The 22,611-nt window shown below is 51.4% G+C and overlaps 1 pseudogene; it reads left to right on the plus strand.

Moving 5' to 3' along the window:
• LOC121563073 overlaps positions 1-22,312 on the plus strand; it is a 44,955-nt pseudogene extending 22,643 nt beyond the window's left edge.
• The last annotated feature ends 299 nt before the right edge of the window (positions 22,313-22,611 follow it).

Genomic DNA, 22,611 nt, shown 5'->3' on the forward strand with positions numbered 1-22,611 from the left:
GCAGGACAGCGGAGGGAATGCATACAGGAGAACTCTCGGCCACGGTTGGTGCGCAAAGGCGTCCCTACCCAGTGGCGGTTCGTCCTGTTCCCTCAGAGAGAACCACAGAGGACATTGCGCGTTCACGCGTGACGTGAATAGGTCCACTCGGCTCTCCCGAATTGTTCCCAAATCTGAGAACAATGTCTGGATGCAGACACCACTCGTCGTCTCGAGGACCCCCTCTTGACATGAGGTCTGCTCCTACGTTCAAGTAGCCCGGAATGTGTGCTGCTCTCAATGACACTTCCTTAGGGCTAGCAACAAGGCTACCCTTCGGGGGTCCGAAATTCGAGCCCTCATCCTCACAGTGTCTAGCTGTATCCCCAGGTAGACAATCTGATGAGTGGGCCAGGGCGCGCTCTTTTTCCAATTCACAGCGAACCCCAGACTTGTGAGATGCATCACTGTCTGTGTTGTGTGAGTGATCGCCAGCTCTGCTGACGGGGCGAGAACCAGTAGGTCGTCCAGGTAGGCTAGTAGCCGTATTCCCTGACGACGCAACGGTTCCAATGCCGCCTCCACACACTTGGAAAATGTGCGAGGTGCCAGGGCATACCCAAATGGCATCCTCGTGTATTCGTACGCCACCCCTTGAAAGGCGGACCGCAGAAACTTCCTGTGACGCGGCTGAACCGGCACATGAAAGTACGCGTCCTTTAGGTCTATGCTCGTACAAAAGTCCCCTCTCTGGACACATTCCAGCAGACGTTTTGTCGTTAGCATTCGGAAGGGCCGTTTGGTTATGCTCTCGTTGAGAATGCGTAAATCCAAAATCGGCCTCACTCCCCCGTCTTTTTTGGGCACTAGGAAATAAGGCGAATATAGCCCCTTGTTCCTTTGCTCCCGGGGAACTACTGTCACCGCCTCCTTCGCCAAAAGTTCCGTAATCTCTCTGTCATCAGAGCGGCCACTTTGTCTGGCGTTTTCATCACCGTCTCCACCACTCCCCTGAACGGGGGTGGGGTCCGTGGAATTGGAGAGCATAACCCTTCTGCAACGTCTGTTCTAGCCAGCGTGAGAGGGTGCAGCTTCTTCGCCACTGCCAGCAATGCAGAGAAAGTGGCTGGGCGCGAAGCTGTGGTGCATCCAGTAGGAAGGACCTGTATTCCTCTATGGCCCTTACCGCCACTGTTCCCCAACATTGAAGTGGTGGAACAGCCCAAGGTGGGCCTCCCGTGAAAGGGAGAGGAAATGCGTTCTGAGAAAGAAAGAGGAGTAGGGACGTCGGTTAAACCCGTAACCGTCGTATTCCTGCCCTCCTTGAACGCATCGGGGTCTGAATTGCACTGACCGAGGCCACGGCCTGCGGCAGGGCACCATCCCCAGCAAGCGATTGCGTCATCTTAGGTGACTGCAATTCGCTATCAGAGCCCCTTCACTACAGTACTCCTAGAAGTCTGTAGTATGAGGTCTCTATGAGGTAAAACAAGGCGGCGCCTTGATACCTTCTTAACTTTCACCTTCTGTGTGTGTTCAACTCTGCACCCCTGGTGGGTTGATTCACGCTCAGTGTGGTGAGTACTGGCTCGTTCTGTCAGGGGAGCTGATACTTTGGTTATACCCATAACGCTAGTAATCCTGCCCTCCGTGAACGTAGCATGGGTCTGAATCGCATTAACCGAGACCTTGGTCTGCGATAATGCGCCGTCCCCAGATAGCTGCTGTGTTACAATGCCTGGGGCGCCGATACTCTGGGCACCTTGGTGACCGCGGTATCGGGCCCTCCGTGAATGCGGCATGGGTCTGGCTCGTACTAGTGGAGACCTTAGTCTGTACTAGTGCGCCATCCCAAATAGCGGCTGCGTCCTCATGTCAGAATCTGACCGGGACTGCTGCCTTCTATGTAAAGCACTTCTTATACGTGAAGTGTGATGTGACGACCTGATTGAGGTCTTCTGGATACCTACTCTTAGTGCCTGTTCAGCAACGTACCCTCGGTGGGCTGAAACGGCTCTTAGAGTGGTAAGGAAGAGAGGGTGAGATTTGAACGCTCTCGGACGTATTATGGAAAAGAGGCTCTTTTTGACAAAGTCAGGTGGAGCCAACTCTTTATTAAACACATCAACAAAAGCATTTACATCAGCACCCGTCCCTTCAACCGAAGGGTGGGGGGGAACAGTGGGCGCGTTCAACACCATCGATCGTCCTCCATCCTCTCCCCCGCGTCCCGTCACGTACGCCTCCTCTTGCCTCCCTTGGAGGGCCAGGTCGGCGTCCTCGTCACCTCCTCGCCGGCTGTAGTGGGGCTACCGTAGCTGCTGGGAGGGCCGAGCCCGCCCCTTGCTGCTCGTGGCCGCCGGATGACGCCGATACGCCGCCTCTTCGTAGACCCCGGTCTACGTAGAGGGCGGAGGTAGATGGCCTTTTGGGGAGGAGGGGGTCGAGTCGTTTCTGCCAACGGCAGGTGCTTGGCCAACTGCTTCTTCTCCTCCTCCAACCCGAAAAACGCTCCGTCGCCTCTTTGACTGCGACCCCAAAGAGGCCGTCGTCAGAGAGGGGGCGTTCAAGAGAGACGTCCTGTCTGCCTCTTTCATGGAAGTCAAAGACAACCAGAGGTGTCGTTCCCCCGACCACCGAAGTGGCCATGGATCTCCCGCGCAGACTGCGGACGCCTGTGTAAGGTGGAGTATGGCGCCAGAAATTCTGGACGCCTCCTCCACCTCCTCCGGTGCCATCTCTGTCTTACCCGTGGTTAAACGGGACAGAGAGGCCGCCAAGAGGGCAATGTTGTTAGCTGCTGCTACAGCTTGGGCTCCCAACCCAAAAAGACTTCTCTAACAGCGACGCTGTGAGTCGGTCCTTCTGGGATGGCAACGTGGCCTTCTTGGAAGAGGGCCAAGGGCTCGAACCCGGCGAGATACGCCGCCATGGCGCTCTCTAACCTGGGGATTCCCTGACCCTGAAGCCTTCCTTCCACTCTCGTGAATGGGAGATACGCTTTTACAGGCGAACGCGCCGCTAAAGGTGCCTCCCACGAGCCTCCAACGTACCTAGCCAAAGAAGGCATGGCAGGAGCCACTGGCTCTGCCGCCTTCCTTGGCCTGGAATAAGGACCGCCCTCCATCATATCAACCTCCCGGTGCGGAGGGAAGAGGGGGCAGCTCTATTGCCAGCCGTTGAGCAGCTCTCTCAATGAGACCCGGAAAATCCGCTCTCAGAGAGGCTGCAGCGAAAGAGAGAGCTTGATCTCTCAGAGCTCGTATCCCCTTCGCTATAGGGACTACAAGCCCTCTCGCTCTCCAAAGGAAAGGGGGGCTTGAAAGTATGAGGGACGGGGTCCGACTGTTCCATTGGAATGCCAGACCCTTCCTCAAAATCCCCATCTTCCCCGAGTCTGCGCCGTCGGACGACGCCTCTGAAGCAGAGGCTAGTATCGACAACACATCCTCAAGGGGGGATGTCCTCCCTGAAAAACGCCCAACGCTGCTTCCTCTCCTTTAAAGAAAGGAGGGCGCAGGAGGCGCACTGGGGGACTGCAGACGCCTTCCTTGGCATGCTGGGATCCCAAACACACGAAACATAAGTCGTGGTGGTCACGGCCGCCATGGAAGTGCATCTGCACTGAGCTCTGAAAAGAGCTTTTGGGGGTGGAAAATCTCCCGGTGTGCTCATTTAGACGACGTTGATGACTGGAATATCAACGGCGTTTTCGTCCCTGAGTCTTCGTGCCTCGTCTCTTCTTGGCTCTTCAGTCTAGTCATCCAGTCGCTGAAGAAAAAGGGAGGCTGATTGAGGGAGGCACCCCCTCTTATAGGGACACCTGTACTCCTATTGGCTGCAGGTGTGTGCATAATTTTGTCTCAGGCTGCTGCTGCCTTAGGGGCAGAGGGTAAACCATTAGGAGCAGAGCTCCCCCTATGGGGCGAGGCTCCACGATATAGAACTCATGAGAGTCAACTTGTTGCTCAAAGCCGTGATCGTGGCTGTGACGTTTAGCCTCATTCTAAGGCTGTTCGGAACTCTCCAGCTGTAGTGTCTGTGTTTTCATTTGGAGTGTTAACTGTAACCTGGGTGTTCTCTTTAGCCTTGTCTACAAGGCTTGCTGCCACCAAATGCGCCTTGGTTCGGGCAACGTTCAATGTACTCTTTGTACGTCTGAGGCAGAGGATGTTACTGTACATTCCACCCACTCTTTTACTAGTTTATGTATGGGTGGTCCTCTTTAGCTCAGCTGGTAGAGCACGGCGCTTGTAACGCCAGGGTAGTGGGTTCGATCCCCGGGACCACCCATACACAATAATGTATGCACGCATGACTGTAAGTCGCTTTGGATAAAAGCGTCTGCTAAATGGCTTATTATTATTATTATTATTATTATTATTATTATTATTATTAATCCCTCCAGTTATTTCTAGACCCAAGCTCCCCATCTTTTTACATGTTGTAAAGACCATCTTTTTACATGTTGTACAGACCATCTTGTTACATGTTGTACAGACCATCTTTTTGTTATCCCAGCTGTTTATCATCTATGCGTAGTCACTTTACAAATGACCTCGACTAACCTGTACCCCAGCACATTGACTCTGTACCGGTTCCCCCTGTATATAGCCTTGTTATTGTTATGTCATTTTCTTGTTAATTTCTTCTTCTATTGTTTAAAAACGTTTAGTTTATTTAGTAAAATTTTCTTAACTCTATTTCTTGAACTGCATTGTTGGTTAAGGGCTTGTCAGTAAGCATTTCACGGTAAGGTCTACACCTGTTGTATTAGGCGCATGTGACAAATAGAATTTGAATTGATTTGATATCATTAATATCAGTTATAATACATTACATCATAGTAGGCTGTCATAGTAACAGCATATCATTATTTGAATTCTGCATGACAAGCCAGGGGTCATACGTTTGCTTGTTCTTGAACTGAACATTGCACCTGCTCAAGATCAGTTACATACCCCACAGGCCCTCCACATAACCTCTATGTACAAATAAGAGAGCAGGTCTGGAATCAGTGTGGCAGGATAGGATGAATACAGAGAAGGATCACCGCGCTTTTACATGGTGGTCTTTCTGGGGGGGCGGGGGGAATAATCATTTAATGATGATAAGTTTAATTAGAATGTCTACAATGCGAACAGTGACACAATTAATAAGTCATGCTGTGAGAGGTACTGGATCCGGCTCAAATTAAGCACTGGTGTTAGGGCAAAAACCAAAACGTACACCACTTTTGTTTGGGAAACGTTTTAATAGACCGTATAGAGCCCGACCTCTGCTGGTGAAATAGGGGAATAGCACTTCAATTATACAGTTTGTGTCAGTGGCCCTTCCTCAATTCATCTTTCCTTGATTCCTTGCATCCTCTTACCTCGTCACCTTTTCATCAGAGGGGAGGGACCTTCTATTCCAATGTGTGTATGAGGAGGAAGCAAGGAGTTAAGATGTGAGGAATTGAGGAAATACTTTTTGAGTGTGTACGATGTTGAAAGGCCTCTCTCTGTCTCCCACAGATCTCCCTCTCTCAGACCTGCCCCTGCTGAAACACCTAAGAAAGAGACTCCTAAAAAGGAGGCGGGGGGCAGAGTTAAGCTAAAAGCAGACCCCTCTCTCCTCGCCCCCCTCTCCCCCAACACACACACCTCCAGCCCCACCCCGACCCCCAACACCCCTACCCCCACCCCCACCCCGACCCCAGCCAGCAGAACAGGCCTGTGGAACAAAACCCTAGATATGGCACCCAGAGCTACTCCTCCCAACAACTCTCTGGGTGAGCACCATTTGCCCTGTCTGTCTAGTTGGTTATCCACATTTCCCAGATTTCAGTGTTCATTATTTGTGGCTATTATGGTTGATGTAATGTTTTTGGGGGCTGTATATTATAATGTCTTGTCTCTCTGTAGCAGCAGCAGACAACAGCAGCTCTCCTGCTGACTGGAGGTCCAGCCTCAAACCTGCCTCCAAGTAAGTATACTCTGTTCTACTCTACTCTATATTTTACTCTATATTCTTTTCTACTCTACATTCTATTCTACTCTGTTCTACTCTACTCTGTGTTCTACTCTACTCTATATTATACTCTACGTTCAGCACTATATTCTACTCAACTCTATATTCTACTCGACTCTATATTAGACTCTATAGTCTACTCTACGCTCTATTCTACTCTATATTCACATCTACTCTGGTTTCACTCCACTTCTCTCTATTCCACTATGTTGTGTTTCTGTTGTGCTCTATTCCACCTGCTGCTCATTCTCTTGTCACTGAACTCTAAAATACTCTGTAGAACTCTACTCTACAGAACTCTAAAATACTCTGTAGAACTCTACTCTACAGAACTCTAAAATACTCTGTAGAACTCTAAAATACTCTGTAGAACTCTACTCTACAGAACTCTAAAATACTCTACAGAACTCTAAAATACTCTGTAGAACTCTACAGAACTCTAGAATACTCTACAGAACTATACTCTACAGAACTCTAAAATACTCTGTAGAACTACAGAACTCAAAAATACTATGTAGAACTCGATAATACTCTGTAGAACTCTACTCTACAGAACTCTAAAATACTCTACAGAACTCCAAAATACTCTACAGAACTCTAAAATACTCTACAGAACTCTAAAATACTCTACAGAACTCTAAACTACTCTACAGAACTCTAAAATACTCTGTAGAACTCTACTCTACAGAACTCTAAAATATTCAACAGAACTCTAAAATACTCGGTAGAACTCTAAAATACTCTGTAGAACTCTACTCTACAGAACTCTAAAATACTCGACAGAACTCTAAAATACTCGACAGAACTCTAAAATACTCACAGAACTCTAAAATACTCGGTAGAACTCTAAAATACTCTGTAGAACTCTAACATACTCTAAAATACTCTACAGAACTCTAAAATACTCTACAGAACTCTACTCTACAGAACTCTAAAATACTCTGTAGAACTCTACTCTACAGAACTCTCATATACACTGTAGAACGCTACTCTACAGAACTCTCATATACACTGTAGAACTCTATTCTACTCTACCCTACTCCTATTCTGTTCCACGTTGGTTCAATTCCACCTTGGTTCTATCCCACTTCCACTTGTGTTGTCCCTGGTCCACTAGTATACTGGGAGGTCTGGTCACCTGGGTGTGAGGTCACATCCACTGTAGAAGAGTCACTTGGGTGAGGTCCCAGCCACCGTAGAAGAGTCACTTGGGTGAGGCCCCAGCCGCCGTAGAAGAGTCAACTGGGTTTGGCCCCAGCTGCCGTAGAAGAGTCAGTTGGGTGAGGCCCCAGCCGCCGTAGAAGAGTCACTTGGGTGAGGCCCCAGCCACCGTAGAAGAGTCAACTGGGTTTGGCCCCAGCCACCGTAGAAGAGTCAGTTGGGTGAGGCCCCAGCCGCCGTAGAAGAGTCAACTGGGTTTGGCCCCAGCCACCGTAGAAGAGTCACTTGGGTGAGGTCCCAGCCGCCGTAGAAGAGTCACTTGGGTGAGGTCCCAGCCACCGTAGAAGAGTCACTTGGGTGAGGTCCCAGCCACCGTAGAAGAGTCACTTGGGTGAGGTCCCAGCCACCGTAGGGCACCACAGTCCGAGAACAATCACTTGGCCCTATTACCTGTACTCGTGTATTCATCCGTTCATCTTTCCATCCGTTCATTCGTTCTGCAGGCGGTTTGTACATGCCGCTCCAAGCCGCTCTGTTTTCATGGGCCACCGGAGATCAAAGACCCTCCCCTCCCTCCTCGCCCACATCAGACCTGCGGTGTGTCGGGCTAAAGCCGTCCCCTAGTGCAACATGAAATTAGTGCTCAGAGTCCCATCCCCCTGCCCCCAGATGACCATTCTTCCTCCTCCTCAGTCCTACTGACCCTCAGACCCTCAGAATGTACAGAAGGTGAGAGGTGAAATATATTTTCTGTGAGAAAATGAGAGGTCAGAGGTCAGATTACATTCAGGGAGGCAAGGAAAATCAAGACGACGTTACATCTGTTCTTCCGCTCTCTCCTCCTCCCCTTGCTCTTTCTCCTCCCCTCCTCTCTCTCTCCCCCCCCTCTCTCTCCTCCTCCTCCCCTCTCTCTCTTTCTCCTCATCTCTCTCGCTAGGCCTGCAGGTCCTAAAGAATCCTCTCCCCGCCACACTGACATTAAGAAGGCTGAAACCCCCTCTCGGCCCTGGGCAGGTGGATCAGGAAACCCCCAGGCTTCAGGCCCTACTGGGTCTACTCTGGCCCCCTCCATCCCTCCACAAGCCTCCTCACCCAGCCCGCTGAACACCAGCCCTGGGACATGGGGTAAGACACAGAAAAATAGACAGACAGACATACACTTCCCCAGTTCCCCATAAAACACACTATTCTCCTGCGTTTCCTCTCCTCTTCCAGGCTTTCTGACTGGAAAGAGCTCAACGACAGCTAACGGCACCAAGACTGACACCAAGACACCTAAACCAGTAGGTTTAACACATGAAATAAATGGTGATGGGATGAGGGATGTTAATACGTGTGTGGTTATATTAATGTGTGTGTGTGTGTGCAGGGTAAACCGGACTACATCCCGAAGGAAGAGATCCTGAGAGAGCTTCAGGAGATAGAGGACAGTGTTAATGAGCTGGAGAGGAAAGGAGTGGACCTGGAGAAACAACTACGGGCCTGTGAAGAGAGTAAGAGACACACAGAGGGAGAGATGGAGAGGGGAGGAGGAGAGGGGAGGAGGAGAGGTAGAGTGAGGAGGGAGAGGGGGAGAGAGGGATGGAGGAGGAGAGAGGGAGGGAGGAGGAGGAGAGAGGGATGAGAGGAGAGGGTGATGGAGAGGTTTGAGAGGGAGGAGGAGAGGGGGAGAAGTGGTGGAGGAGAGAGGGAGCAGAGAGGGGGAGATTGAGAGAGGGAGCAGAGGGGGAGATTGAGAGTGAGGAGGAAGAGGAGAGAGGGAAGAGGGTACCCCAAATGAGGTGTAGATTGGGGTCGGTATCACCTGAGGGGATGTGACCCAAAAAGAGACTGGTGAATTTCCACCACTTCTGGCTCTAATAAAGTCTCTGATAGCTTCCTGTCTCTGTGGGATTGAGGGGCAGTACAAGGACATAAAGAGAGCACTGGTGGCTGGATGGAGGGAGGGAGGGAGGGAGGGAGGGAGGAGAGGAGAGGAGATGAGAGGTGGAAATGGTGTCTTAATATTTCTCTAGTATTTCATGACCTTTTGATATCTTGAAGTCTGCTTTTAAATTCCACTGTGTTGTTAATCGTGTCTCGTGTGTGTGTGTGTGTGTGTGTGTGTGTGTGTGTGTGTGTGTGTGTGTGTGTGTGTTTCAGAGGGAGAAGAGGACGTGGTGATGGATGACCTGATGGTGGAATGGTTCAACCTCATCAGAAACAAACAGGTGTCCATGAGGAGAGAGTCTGAACTGGTCTATATGTGAGTCGCTCTCATACACACACACGCACCACACACACACACACACACACCCACCCACATAAAATACACACAACAGATATTTCCTAGTCCTCTAACGTGTGTGTGTGTGTGTGTGTGTGTGTGTGTGTGTGTGTGTGCGCGCAGAGCGAAGACACAGGACTTAGAGGAACAGCAGCCCAGTGTAGAGCAGGAGCTGAGGAGACTCATGGACAAACCTGGTGAGGAGAGAGAGGGTGGGGTGTGTTGGGGACAAACCTGGTGAGGAGAGAGAGGGTGGGGTGGGGTGGGGTCAAACCTGGTGAGGAGGGTGGGGTGGGGTGGGGTGGGGTCAAACCTGGTGAGGAGAGAGAGAGAGGGTGGGGGTGGGGACAAACCTGGTGAGGAGAGAGAGAGGGTGGGGTGGGGACAAACCTGGTGAGGAGAGAGAGAGGGTGGGGTGGGGACAAACCTGGTGAGGAGAGAGAGGGTGGCGTGGGGTGGGGTCAAACCTGGTGAGGAGGGTGGGGTGGGGTGGGGTCAAACCTGGTGAGGAGGGTGGGGTGGGGTGGGGTCAAACCTGGTGAGGAGAGGGTGGGGTGGGGTGGGGACAAACCTGGTGAGGAGAGAGAGAGGGTGGGGTGGGGACAAACCTGGTGAGGAGAGAGAGGGTGGGGTGGGGTCAAACCTGGTGAGGAGAGAGAGAGGGTGGGGGTGGGGTGGGGACAAACCTGGTGAGGAGAGAGAGAGGGTGGGGTGGGGTGGGGACAAACCTGGTAGAGGAGAGAGAGAGAGAGGGTGGGGGTGGGGTGGGGTGGGGACAAACCTGGTGAGGAGAGAGAGAGGGTGGGTGGGGGACAAACCTGGTGAGGAGAGAGAGAGGGTGGGGTGGGGTGGGGTGGGGTCAAACCTGGTGAGGAGAGAGAGGGTGGCGTGGGGTGGGGTCAAACCTGGTGAGGAGGGTGGGGTGGGGTGGGGTCAAACCTGGTGAGGAGAGAGAGAGAGGGTGGGGTCAAACCTGGTGAGGAGAGGGTGGGGTGGGGTGGGGTGGGGACAAACCTGGTGAGGGAGAGAGAGGGTGGGGGTGGGGTGGGGTGGGGACAAACCTGGTGAGGAGAGAGAGAGGGTGGGGTGGGGACAAACCTGGTGAGGAGAGAGAGGGTGGGGTGGGGTCAAACCTGGTGAGGAGAGAGAGAGGGTGGGGTGGGGTGGGGACAAACCTGGTGAGGAGGAGAGAGAGGGTGGGGTGGGGTGGGGACAAACCTGGTGAGGAGAGAGAGAGAGAGGGTGGGGTGGGGTGGGGACAAACCTGGTGAGGAGAGAGAGAGGGTGGGGTGGGGGTGGGGTGGGGACAAACCTGGTGAGGAGAGAGAGAGGGTGGGGTGTGTTGGGGTCAAACCTGGTGAGGAGAGAGAGAGAGGGTGGGGTGGGGTGGGGTGGGGTCAAACCTGGTGAGGAGAGGGTGGGGTGTGTTGGGGACAAACCTGGTGAGGAGAGGGTGGGGTGGGGTGGGGGTCAAACCTGGTGAGGAGAGAGAGAGGGTGGGGTGGGGTCAAACCTGGTGAGGAGAGAGAGAGGGTGGGGTGGGGTGGGGTGGGGACAAACCTGGTGAGGAGAGAGAGAGAGGGTGGGGTGTGTTGGGGTCAAACCTGGTGAGGAGAGAGAGAGGGTGGGGTGTGTTGGGGACAAACCTGGTGAGGAGAGAGAGAGGGTGGGGTGTGTTGGGGTCAAACCTGGTGAGGGGAGAGAGAGAGGGTGGGGTGTGTTGGGGTCAAACCTGGTGAGGAGAGGGTGGGGTGTGTTGGGGACAAATCTGGTGAGGAGAGGGTGGGGTGGGGTGGGGTCAAACCTGGTGAGGAGAGAGAGAGGGTGGGGTGGGGTCAAACCTGGTGAGGAGAGAGAGAGGGTGGGGTGGGGACAAACCTGGTGAGGAGAGAGAGAGGGTGGGGCGGGGTGGGGTGGGGTCAAACCTGGTGAGGAGAGAGAGGGTGGCGTGGGGTGGGGTCAAACCTGGTGAGGAGGGTGGGGTGGGGTGGGGTCAAACCTGGTGAGGAGAGAGAGAGAGGGTGGGGTCAAACCTGGTGAGGAGAGGGTGGGGTGGGGTGGGGTCAAACCTGGTGAGGAGAGAGAGAGGGTGGGGTGGGGACAAACCTGGTGAGGAGAGAGAGGGTGGGGTGGGGTCAAACCTGGTGAGGAGAGAGAGGGTGGGGTGGGGTCAAACCTGGTGAGGAGAGAGAGAGAGGGTGGGGTGGGGTGGGGACAAACCTGGTGAGGAGAGAGAGAGGGTGGGGTGGGGGGGGGACAAACCTGGTGAGGAGAGAGAGAGAGGGTGGGGTGGGGTGGGGACAAACCTGGTGAGGAGAGAGAGAGGGTGGGGTGGGGGTGGGGTGGGGACAAACCTGGTGAGGAGAGAGAGAGGGTGGGGTGTGTTGGGGTCAAACCTGGTGAGGAGAGAGAGAGGGTGGGGTGGGGTGGGGTGGGGTCAAACCTGGTGAGGAGAGGGTGGGGTGTGTTGGGGACAAACCTGGTGAGGAGAGGGTGGGGTGGGGTGGGGTCAAACCTGGTGAGGAGAGAGAGAGGGTGGGGTGGGGTCAAACCTGGTGAGAGAGAGAGAGGGTGGGGTGGGGGTGGGGTGGGGACAAACCTGGTGAGGAGAGAGAGAGGGTGGGGTGTGTTGGGGTCAAACCTGGTGAGGAGAGAGAGAGGGTGGGGTGTGTTGGGGACAAAACCTGGTGAGGAGAGAGAGAGGGTGGGGTGTGTTGGGGTCAAACCTGGTGAGGAGAGAGAGAGGGTGGGGTGTGTTGGGGTCAAACCTGGTGAGGAGAGGGTGGGGTGTGTTGGGGACAAATCTGGTGAGGAGAGGGTGGGGTGGGGTGGGGTCAAACCTGGTGAGGAGAGAGAGAGGGTGGGGTGGGGTCAAACCTGGTGAGGAGAGAGAGAGGGTGGGGTGGGGACAAACCTGGTGAGGAGAGAGAGAGGGGTGGGGTGGGGTCAAACCTGGTGAGGAGAGAGAGGGTGGCGTGGGGTGGGGTCAAACCTGGTGAGGAGGGTGGGGTGGGGTGGGGTCAAACCTGGTGAGGAGAGAGAGAGAGGGTGGGGTCAAACCTGGTGAGGAGAGGGTGGGGTGGGGTGGGGTCAAACCTGGTGAGGAGAGAGAGAGGGGTGGGGTGGGGACAAACCTGGTGAGGAGAGAGAGGGTGGGGTGGGGTCAAACCTGGTGAGGAGAGAGAGGGGGTGGGGTGGGGACAAACCTGGTGAGGAGAGAGAGGGTGGGGTGGGGTCAAACCTGGTGAGGAGAGAGAGAGGGGGGGTGGGGTGGGGACAAACCCAGTGAGGAGAGAGAGAGGGTGGGGTGGGGTGGGGACAAACCTGGTGAGGAGAGAGAGAGGGTGGGGTGGGGTGGGGACAAACCTGGTGAGGAGAGAGAGAGGGTGGGGTGTGTTGGGGACAAACCTGGTGAGGAGAGAGAGAGGGTGGGGTGTGTTGGGGTCAAACCTGGTGAGGGAGAGAGAGAGGGTGGGGTGGGGTGGGGTGGGGTCAAACCTGGTGAGGAGAGGGTGGGGTGTGTTGGGGACAAACCTGGTGAGGAGAGGGTGGGGTGGGGTGGGGTCAAACCTGGTGAGGAGAGAGAGAGGGTGGGGTGGGGGACAAACCTGGTGAGGAGAGAGAGGGTGGGGTGGGGTCAAACCTGGTGAGGAGAGAGAGAGGGTGGGGTGGGGACAAACCTGGTGAGGAGAGAGAGAGGGTGGGGTGGGGTCAAACCTGGTGAGGAGAGAGAGAGGGTGGGGTGGGGTGGGGACAAACCTGGTGAGGAGAGAGAGAGGGTGGGGTGGGGTGGGGACAAACCTGGTGAGGAGAGAGAGAGGGTGGGGTGGGGTGGGGACAAACCTGGTGAGGAGGAGAGAGAGGGTGGGGTGGGGTGGGGACAAACCTGGTGAGGAGAGAGAGAGGGTGGGGTGTGTTGGGGTCAAACCTGGTGAGGAGAGAGAGAGGGTGGGGGTGGGGTGGGGTGGGGTCAAACCTGGTGAGGAGAGGGTGGGGTGTGTTGGGGACAAACCTGGTGAGGAGAGGGTGGGGTGGGGTGGGGTCAAACCTGGTGAGGAGAGAGAGAGGGTGGGGTGGGGTCAAACCTGGTGAGGAGAGAGAGGGTGGGGTGGGGTGGGGTGGGGACAAACCTGGTGAGGAGAGAGAGAGGGTGGGGTGGGGTCAAACCTGGTGAGGAGAGAGAGAGGGTGGGGTGGGGTGGGGGTGGGGTGGGGACAAACCTGGTGAGGAGAGAGAGAGGGTGGGGTGTGTTGGGGACAAACCTGGTGAGGAGAGAGAGAGGGTGGGGTGTGTTGGGGTCAAACCTGGTGAGGAGAGAGAGAGGGTGGGGTGGGGTCAAACCTGGTGAGGAGAGAGAGAGGGGGGGTGGGGTGTTGGGGACAAACCTGGTGAGGAGAGAGAGAGGGGTGGGGTGTGTTGGGGTCAAACCTGGTGAGGAGAGAGAGAGGGTGGGGTGTGTTGGGGTCAAACCTGGTGAGGAGAGGGTGGGGTGTGTTGGGGACAAATCTGGTGAGGAGAGGGTGGGGTGGGGTGGGGTCAAACCTGGTGAGGAGAGAGAGAGGGTGGGGTGGGGTCAAACCTGGTGAGGAGAGAGAGAGGGTGGGGTGGGGGTGGGGACAAACCTGGTGAGGAGAGAGAGAGGGTGGGGTGTGTTGGGGTCAAACCTGGTGAGGAGAGGGTGGGGTGTGTTGGGGACAAACCTGGTGAGGAGAGGGTGGGGTGGGGTGGGGGGGTCAAACCTGGTGAGGAGAGAGAGAGGGTGGGGTGGGGTCAAACCTGGTGAGGAGAGAGAGAGGGTGGGGTGGGGTGGGGACAAACCTGGTGAGGAGAGAGAGAGGGTGGGGTGTGTTGGGGTCAAACCTGGTGAGGAGAGAGAGAGGGTGGGGTGGGGTCAAACCTGGTGAGGAGAGAGAGAGGGTGGGGTGGGGTGGGGTGGGGTCAAACCTGGTGAGGAGAGAGAGAGGGTGGGGTGGGGTCAAACCTGGTGAGGAGAGAGAGAGGGTGGGGTGGGGTGGGGACAAACCTGGTGAGGAGAGAGAGAGGGTGGGGTGGGGTCAAACCTGGTGAGGAGAGAGAGAGGGTGGGGTGGGGTCAAACCTGGTGAGGAGAGAGAGAGGGTGGGGTGGGGTGGGGGACAAACCTGGTGAGGGAGAGAGAGGGTGGGGTGTGTTGGGGACAAACCTGGTGAGGAGAGAGAGAGGGTGGGGTGTGTTGGGGTCAAACCTGGTGAGGAGAGAGTGGGGTGTGTTGGGGACAAACCTGGTGAGGAGAGGGTGGGGTGTGTTGGGGACAAACCTGGTGAGGAGAGGGTGGGGTGTGTTGGGGACAAACCTTGTGAGAGGAGAGAGAGAGGGTGGGGTGTGTGTTGGGGACAAACCTGGTGAGGAGAGAGAGAGGGGGTGGGGTGTGTTGGGGTCAAACCTGGTGAGGAGAGAGAGAGGGTGGGGTGTGTGTTGGGGACAGTGCAAAAGTTGTTTGTGTGTTGGTTTTCACTGATTGATCCAGAATGTATTAGTAGTCAGTAACATGATGTGTGCAGAGCGGCTGAAGACGTTGTGGGATCGTCGTAGAGAAGAGGAGTTGATGGCCAAGCTAGTGGAGATCGTCAATGACAGGAACGCCATCATAGACGGACTGGACGATGACAGACTCAGGTAGGTGTGAGAGGGGGGGGAGTGTCTTAATGGGAATGGCTCTCTGGGATTGTGTGTTGTCTTTGTTGATGTCATGGTGTGTGTGTGTGTGTTGTAGTGTGTTTTAATGTGTGTGTTGTAAAGTGTGTGTGATAGACTAATCATGCTGTGTTCCTCTCTGTCTGGTCTCTTTTCAGGGAGGATGAGGAAGATGAGCAGCTCAATAAGATGATGAAGACCCTAGGTCAGTCCCTACACGACAGATCTAGGATCAGTTTCCCTTCTATAACCCTTATCAGACCCTAGGTCAGTTCCTACACGACAGATCTAGGATCAGTTTCCCTTCTATAACCCTTATCAGACCCTAGGTCAGTTCCTACACGACAGATCTAGGATCAGTTTCCCTTCTATAACCCCTTATCAGACCCTAGGTCAGTTCCTACACGACAGATCTAGGATCAGTTTCCCTTCTATAACCCTTATCAGACCCTAGGTCAGGTCCTACACGACAGATCTAGGATCAGTTTCCCCTCTATAACCCTTGGCAGACCCTAGGTCAGTTCCTACACGACAGATCTAGGATCAGTTTCCCTTCTATAACCCTTATCAGACCCTAGGTCAGTTCCTACACGACAGATCTAGGATCAGTTTCCCCTTCTATAACCCTTATCAGACCCTAGGTCAGTTCCTACACGACAGATCTAGGATCAGTTTCCCTTCTATAACCCTTACTCAGACCCTAGGTCAGTTCCTACACGACAGATCTAGGATCAGTTTCCCTTCTATAACCCTTATCAGACCCTAGGTCAGTTCCTACACGACAGATCTAGGATCAGTTTCCCTTCTATAACCCTTATCAGACCCTAGGTCAGTTCCTACACGACAGATCTAGGATCAGTTTCCCTTCTATAACCCTTATCAGACCCTAGGTCAGTTCCTACACGACAGATCTAGGATCAGTTTCCCTTCTATAACCCTTATCAGACCCTAGGTCAGTCCCTACACGACAGATCTAGGATCAGTTTCCCTTCTATAACCCTTATCAGACCCTAGGTCAGTCCCTACACGACAGATCTAGGATCAGTTTCCCTTCTATAACCCTTATCAGACCCTAGGTCAGTTCCTACACGACAGATCTAGGATCAGTTTCCCCTTCTATAACCCTTATCAGACCCTAGGTCAGTTCCTACACGACAGATCTAGGATCAGTTTCCCTTCTATAACCCTTATCAGACCCTAGGTCAGTTCCTACACGACAGATCTAGGATCAGTTTCCCCTTCTATAACCCTTATCAGACCCTAGGTCAGTTCCTACCACGACAGATCTAGGATCAGTTTCCTTCTATAACCCTTATCAGACCCTAGGTCAGTTCCTAGCACGACAGATCTAGGATCAGTTTCCTTCTATAACCCTTATCAGACCCTAGGTCAGTTCCTACACGACAGATCTAGGATCAGTTTCCCTTCTATAACCCTTATCAGACCCTAGGTCAGTTCCTACACGACAGATCTAGGATCAGTTTCCCTTCTATAACCCTTATCAGACCCTAGGTCAGTTCCTACACGACAGATCTAGGATCAGTTTCCCTTCTATAACCCCTTACCAGCCCCTAGGTCAGTTCCTACACGACAGATCTAGGATCAGTTTCCCTTCTATAACCCTTATCAGACCCTAGGTCAGTTCCTACACGACAGATCTAGGATCAGTTTCCCTTCTATAACCCTTATCAGACCCTAGGTCAGTTCCTACACGACAGATCTAGGATCAGTTTCCCTTCTATAACCCTTATCAGACCCTAGGTCAGTTCCTACACGACAGATCTAGGATCAGTTTCCCTTCTATAACCTCTTATCAGACCCTAGGTCAGTTCCTACACGACAGATCTAGGATCAGTTTCCCTTCTATAACCCTTATCAGACCCTAGGTCAGTTCCTACACGACAGATCTAGGATCAGTTTCCCTTCTATAACCCTTATCAGACCCTAGGTCAGTCCCTACACGACAGATCTAGGATCAGTTTCCCCTTCTATAACCCTTATCAGACCCTAGGTCAGTCCCTACACGACAGATCTAGGATCAGTTTCCCCTTCTATAACCCTTATCAGACCCTAGGTCAGTTCCTACACGACAGATCTAGGATCAGTTTCCCTTCTATAACCCTTATCAGACCCTAGGTCAGTTCCTACACGACAGATCTAGGATCAGTTTCCCTTCTATAACCCTTATCAGACCCTAGGTCAGTTCCTACACGACAGATCTAGGATCAGTTTCCTTCTATAACCCTTATCAGACCCTAGGTCAGTTCCTACACGACAGATCTAGGATCAGTTTCCCTTCTATAACCCTTATCAGACCCTAGGTCAGTTCCTACACGACAGATCTAGGATCAGTTTCCCTTCTATAACCCTTATCAGACCCTAGGTCAGTTCCTACACGACAGATCTAGGATCAGTTTCCCCTTCTATAACCCTTATCAGACCCTAGGTCAGTTCCTACACGACAGATCTAGGATCAGTTTCCCTTCTATAACCCTTATCAGACCCCCTAGGTCAGTCCCTACACGACAGATCTAGGATCAGTTTCCCTTCTATAACCCTTATCAGACCCTAGGTCAGTTCCTACACGACAGATCTAGGATCAGTTTCCCTTCTATAACCCTTATCAGACCCTAGGTCAGTCCCCACACGACAGATCTAGGATCAGTTTCCCTTCTATAACCCTTATCAGACCCTAGGTCAGTTCCTACACGACAGATCTAGGATCAGTTTCCCTTCTATAACCCTTATCAGACCCTAGGTCAGTCCCCACACGACAGATCTAGGATCAGTTTCCCTTCTATAACCCTTATCAGACCCTAGGTCAGTCCCTACACGACAGATCTAGGATCAGTTTCCCTTCTATAACCCTTATCAGACCCCTAGGTCAGTTCCTACACGACAGATCTAGGATCAGTTTCCCTTCTATAACCCTTATCAGACCCTAGGTCAGTTCCTCACACGACAGATATAGGATCAGTTTCCCTTCTATAACCCTTATCAGACCCCTAGGTCAGTTCCTACACGACAGATCTAGGATCAGTTTCCTTCTATAACCCCTTATCAGACCCTAGGTCAGTCCCTACACGACAGATCTAGGATCAGTTTCCCCTTCTATAACCCTTATCAGACCCTAGGTCAGTCCCTACACGACAGATCTAGGATCAGTTTCCCTCTATAACCCTTATCAGACCCTAGGTCAGTTCCTACACGACAGATCTAGGATCAGTTTCCCTTCTATAACCCTTATCAGACCCTAGGTCAGTTCCTGACACGACAGATCTAGGATCAGTTTCCCTTCTATAACCCCTTATCAGACCCTAGGTCAGTTCCTACACGACAGATCTAGGATCAGTTTCCTTCTATAACCCTTATCAGACCCTAGGTCAGTTCCTACCACGACAGATCTAGGATCAGTTTCCCTTCTATAACCCTTATCAGACCCTAGGTCAGTTCCTACACGACAGATCTAGGGATCAGTTTCCCTTCTATAATCCCTTATCAGACCCTAGGTCAGTTCCTACACGACAGATCTAGGATCAGTTTCCCTTCTATAACCCTTATCAGACCCTAGGTCAGTTCCTACACGACAGATCTAGGATCAGTTTCCCTTCTATAACCCTTATCAGACCCTAGGTCAGTTCCTACACGACAGATCTAGGATCAGTTTCCCTTCTATAACCCTTATCAGACCCTAGGTCAGTTCCTACACGACAGATCTAGGATCAGTTTCCCTTCTATAACCCCTTATCAGACCCTAGGTCAGTCCCCACACGACAGATCTAGGATCGGTTTCCCCTTCTATAACCCTTATCAGACCCTAGGTCAGTTCCTACACGACAGATCTAGGATCAGTTTCCCCTCTATAACCCTTATCAGACCCTAGGTCAGTCCCCACACGACAGATCTAGGATCAGTTTCCCCTTCTATAACCCTTATCAGACCCTAGGTCAGTCCCTACACGACAGATCTAGGATCAGTTTCCCCTTCTATAACCCTTATCAGACCCCTAGGTCAGTTCCTACCACGACAGATCTAGGATCAGTTTCCTTCTATAACCCTTATCAGACCCTAGGTCAGTTCCTACACGACAGATATAGGATCAGTTTCCCTTCTATAACCCTTATCAGACCCCTAGGTCAGTTCCTACACGACAGATCTAGGATCAGTTTCCTTCTATAACCCTTATCAGACCCTAGGTCAGTTCCTACACGACAGATCTAGGATCAGTTTCCCTTCTATAACCCTTATCAGACCCTAGGTCAGTTCCTACACGACAGATCTAGGATCAGTTTCCCTTCTATAACCCTTATCAGACCCTAGGTCAGTTCCTACACGACAGATCTAGGATCAGTTTCCCTTCTATAACCCTTATCAGACCCTAGGTCAGTTCCTACACGACAGATCTAGGATCAGTTTCCCTTCTATAACCCTTATCAGACCCTAGGTCAGTTCCTACACGACAGATCTAGGATCAGTTTCCCTTCTATAACCCTTATCAGACCCCTAGGTCAGTTCCTACACGACAGATCTAGGATCAGTTTCCTTCTATAACCCTTATCAGACCCTAGGTCAGTTCCTACACGACAGATCTAGGATCAGTTTCCCTTCTATAACCCTTATCAGACCCTAGGTCAGTTCCTACACGACAGATCTAGGATCAGTTTCCCTTCTATAACCCTTATCAGACCCTAGGTCAGTTCCACACGACAGATCTAGGATCAGTTTCCCTTCTATAACCCTTATCAGACCCCTAGGTCAGTTCCTACACGACAGATCTAGGATCAGTTTCCCTTCTATAACCCTTATCAGACCCTAGGTCAGTTCCTACACGACAGATCTAGGATCAGTTTCCCTTCTATAACCCTTATCAGACCCTAGGTCAGTTCCTACACGACAGATCTAGGATCAGTTTCCCTTCTATAACCCTTATCAGACCCTAGGTCAGTTCCTACACGACAGATCTAGGATCAGTTTCCCTTCTATAACCCTTATCAGACCCTAGGTCAGTTCCTACACGACAGATCTAGGATCAGTTTCCCTTCTATAACCCTAGGTCAGAGGCAGCTGAAGGGTGACACACAGCTTGACATTTCCCAGAGATTCTACAGTACATGAGGTGTCACCCTTCAGCTGCCTCTGACACAACTTATTCATTTAAGTCCTTTCGCTTTCAAACGTTCGTCTAATTGAAGAGGCTACCACTGTTTTTCAGTTTGTATTTATTTAAATAGTCCAAATGTGTGTTTTCATGGGGAAAATATGCATCTCATTTAATCTAATAGCTACTAATGGAAAAGCATCTAACAATTAACACCCCCTTTCAATTAGAAAAACCCCAACATATTAGTCCTTTTCTCTAACTGAAACTGAAATGCCTAATGTGTAGTAATGTATCTGGTTAATGTAGCAGGTTCAATTGACCCTAAACTGAGAGTCAGTCAGAAGTCAGTCTCATCTGTAATTCATATGATGCTGAGTGTTGAGCTAGAAATTGAGAAAATAAAGTTTGTTGAACTTTCGGATGGTCGCCTGATGTTGGGCAGTGTCCCAAATGGCACCCCATTACCTATGTAGTGCACTACTTTTGACCAGGGCTCATAGGGCTCTATATAGGGAATAGGGTGCCGTTTGGAACGCGGCCTTGGTAATGTTGTAATCAGGTCTGGTCAGCTTGGAGAGCTTTTCTAAATCGACCAGAGGCCAGAGGCTGCCTATTTAGACTTAATGTATTCATCATGTTAATGCTGCATTATTATTCTAATGTGTGGGGGGGTGTGGTGGGTTCTGTAGAAACAGTATCTGTGCCTTAGTTGAGAAATAATGAGTCCTCTTCTAATTGAATGCAAATCATTCTGCATGATCAAACCCAATGCTTTCTCACCTTGGCTTGCGCTCTGTTGTAGCGTTTAACTGGTCTCGTTGTCAGACAATCTTTTCTTTTAAAGAGCATCTGCCCCCGGAAACCAACTTCTCATTTAGAAAGCAGCCCTATGTGGCGTCGATATGAGTCGAGCATTTATTCTGCTGTCAAAACCGACTACAAAGTGTAAATGGGATACTTTTGGTGATAACGTCAGTCTCGTCCGAAACTGAGTTTTGTGAGACTTGAGGTCGTGACTGCGTCACAGCATAAATGAAGGTTGGGTGTGTTTCAATCCTGCACACAGCTGGCAGCACACAAGTAATCATCAATTCGGAGTGCAGCTGTTCGCAACCCGATTGTGATGCCTGTGGTAAATGTATGTTGACTTTGAATATCCCTATGGAATCTTCAGTAAATTGCAGAATGCACATGGGACAACACAGAACATTCCAATAGCTCCACATTTCAATGACTTAAACCTCAAACCAACTATCAATTGTAGAAATTCATATACAAATATTGAAAACATTTAATGAGAACTAAAAGGTGTGCAACGTGTAAATATTGTCTCATTTACAGTGTGTAATTTATTGACGGTCCCTAACTAGCCCCGGAGATAGGCTATCCAAAGTCAAACCAACTTTGCCACGGTTGCACACCAGCCAGCTGAAGCTAATTGGCGAAATAATTTGGCGAACACACACACACACACACACACAAGACACTCAAACCTCACCCAGAAACCAACTGGCGTTTTGAATTGAGTCATTTCTTAATGAACCAAATCTAAAAGGAGGCCGAATCAGGAAGCACTCTCTCTCTTTAACTGTGTGAATGATCCCTCTAATAATGTCCTTACTCTCTAACCCTCTGTAACATGTAGCCTATGGGAGATACTGTCTAACCCTGTCTCTCTTCTTTTGTTTGTCACTGGTCTTATTGTAACCTCTCTTTTCCCTCTACCAATTTTTCTGCCCTCTGTCCATCTTCCCATTTTATTCTCTCTCTCTCTCTGTCTCTCTCTCTCTCTCTCTCTCTCTCTGTATCTCTCTCTCAGACACAAAGAAAGAGAAGAAGAAGAAGTCTGGCTTCAAGTTGTTTGGTTGGAACAAGAAGGAGGGATGATTCCATGGGGACGGACTCTGGGACACACTGTTACACTGCTTTAGATGTGGTTATTACGGTTTGATAGTTGATGTATTGAAGTCTTAACTCTCTGATTCATTATTACTGTTGGTTACAGTTGATGTATTGAAGTCTGTTAACTCTCTGATTCATTATTACTGTTGGTGATAGTTGATGTATTGAAGTCTGTTAACTCTCTGATTCATGTGTCTATAATACACTCCTGACTTGTGACCCGTCATTCTCATCCATGTACCCACACTGTCCTCCCTGTGTCAAGCTGACACGCATTACAACACTACACACAGCACATCCACACTGTGTCTGTCTGTCTAATGTGTGTGTGTGTGTGTATGTGTGCTCGTGTATGTGTGTGTGCGCTTGTGGTTAGTTAATCTGTAGGATGGGGATTATGTAGGGTTTAGAAGATATCAAAGGAACTATGGCCTCGCTGTCTAATAATGACTCACTGCTAATGGCTTACATCACTCACTCAACCGTGTGTGTGTGCGCCCTCGCCCATGTTTACAAGC

Source organism: Coregonus clupeaformis, unplaced genomic scaffold (assembly GCF_020615455.1).
Source record: "Coregonus clupeaformis isolate EN_2021a unplaced genomic scaffold, ASM2061545v1 scaf1290, whole genome shotgun sequence".
Classification (NCBI taxonomy): Eukaryota; Metazoa; Chordata; class Actinopteri; order Salmoniformes; family Salmonidae; genus Coregonus; species Coregonus clupeaformis.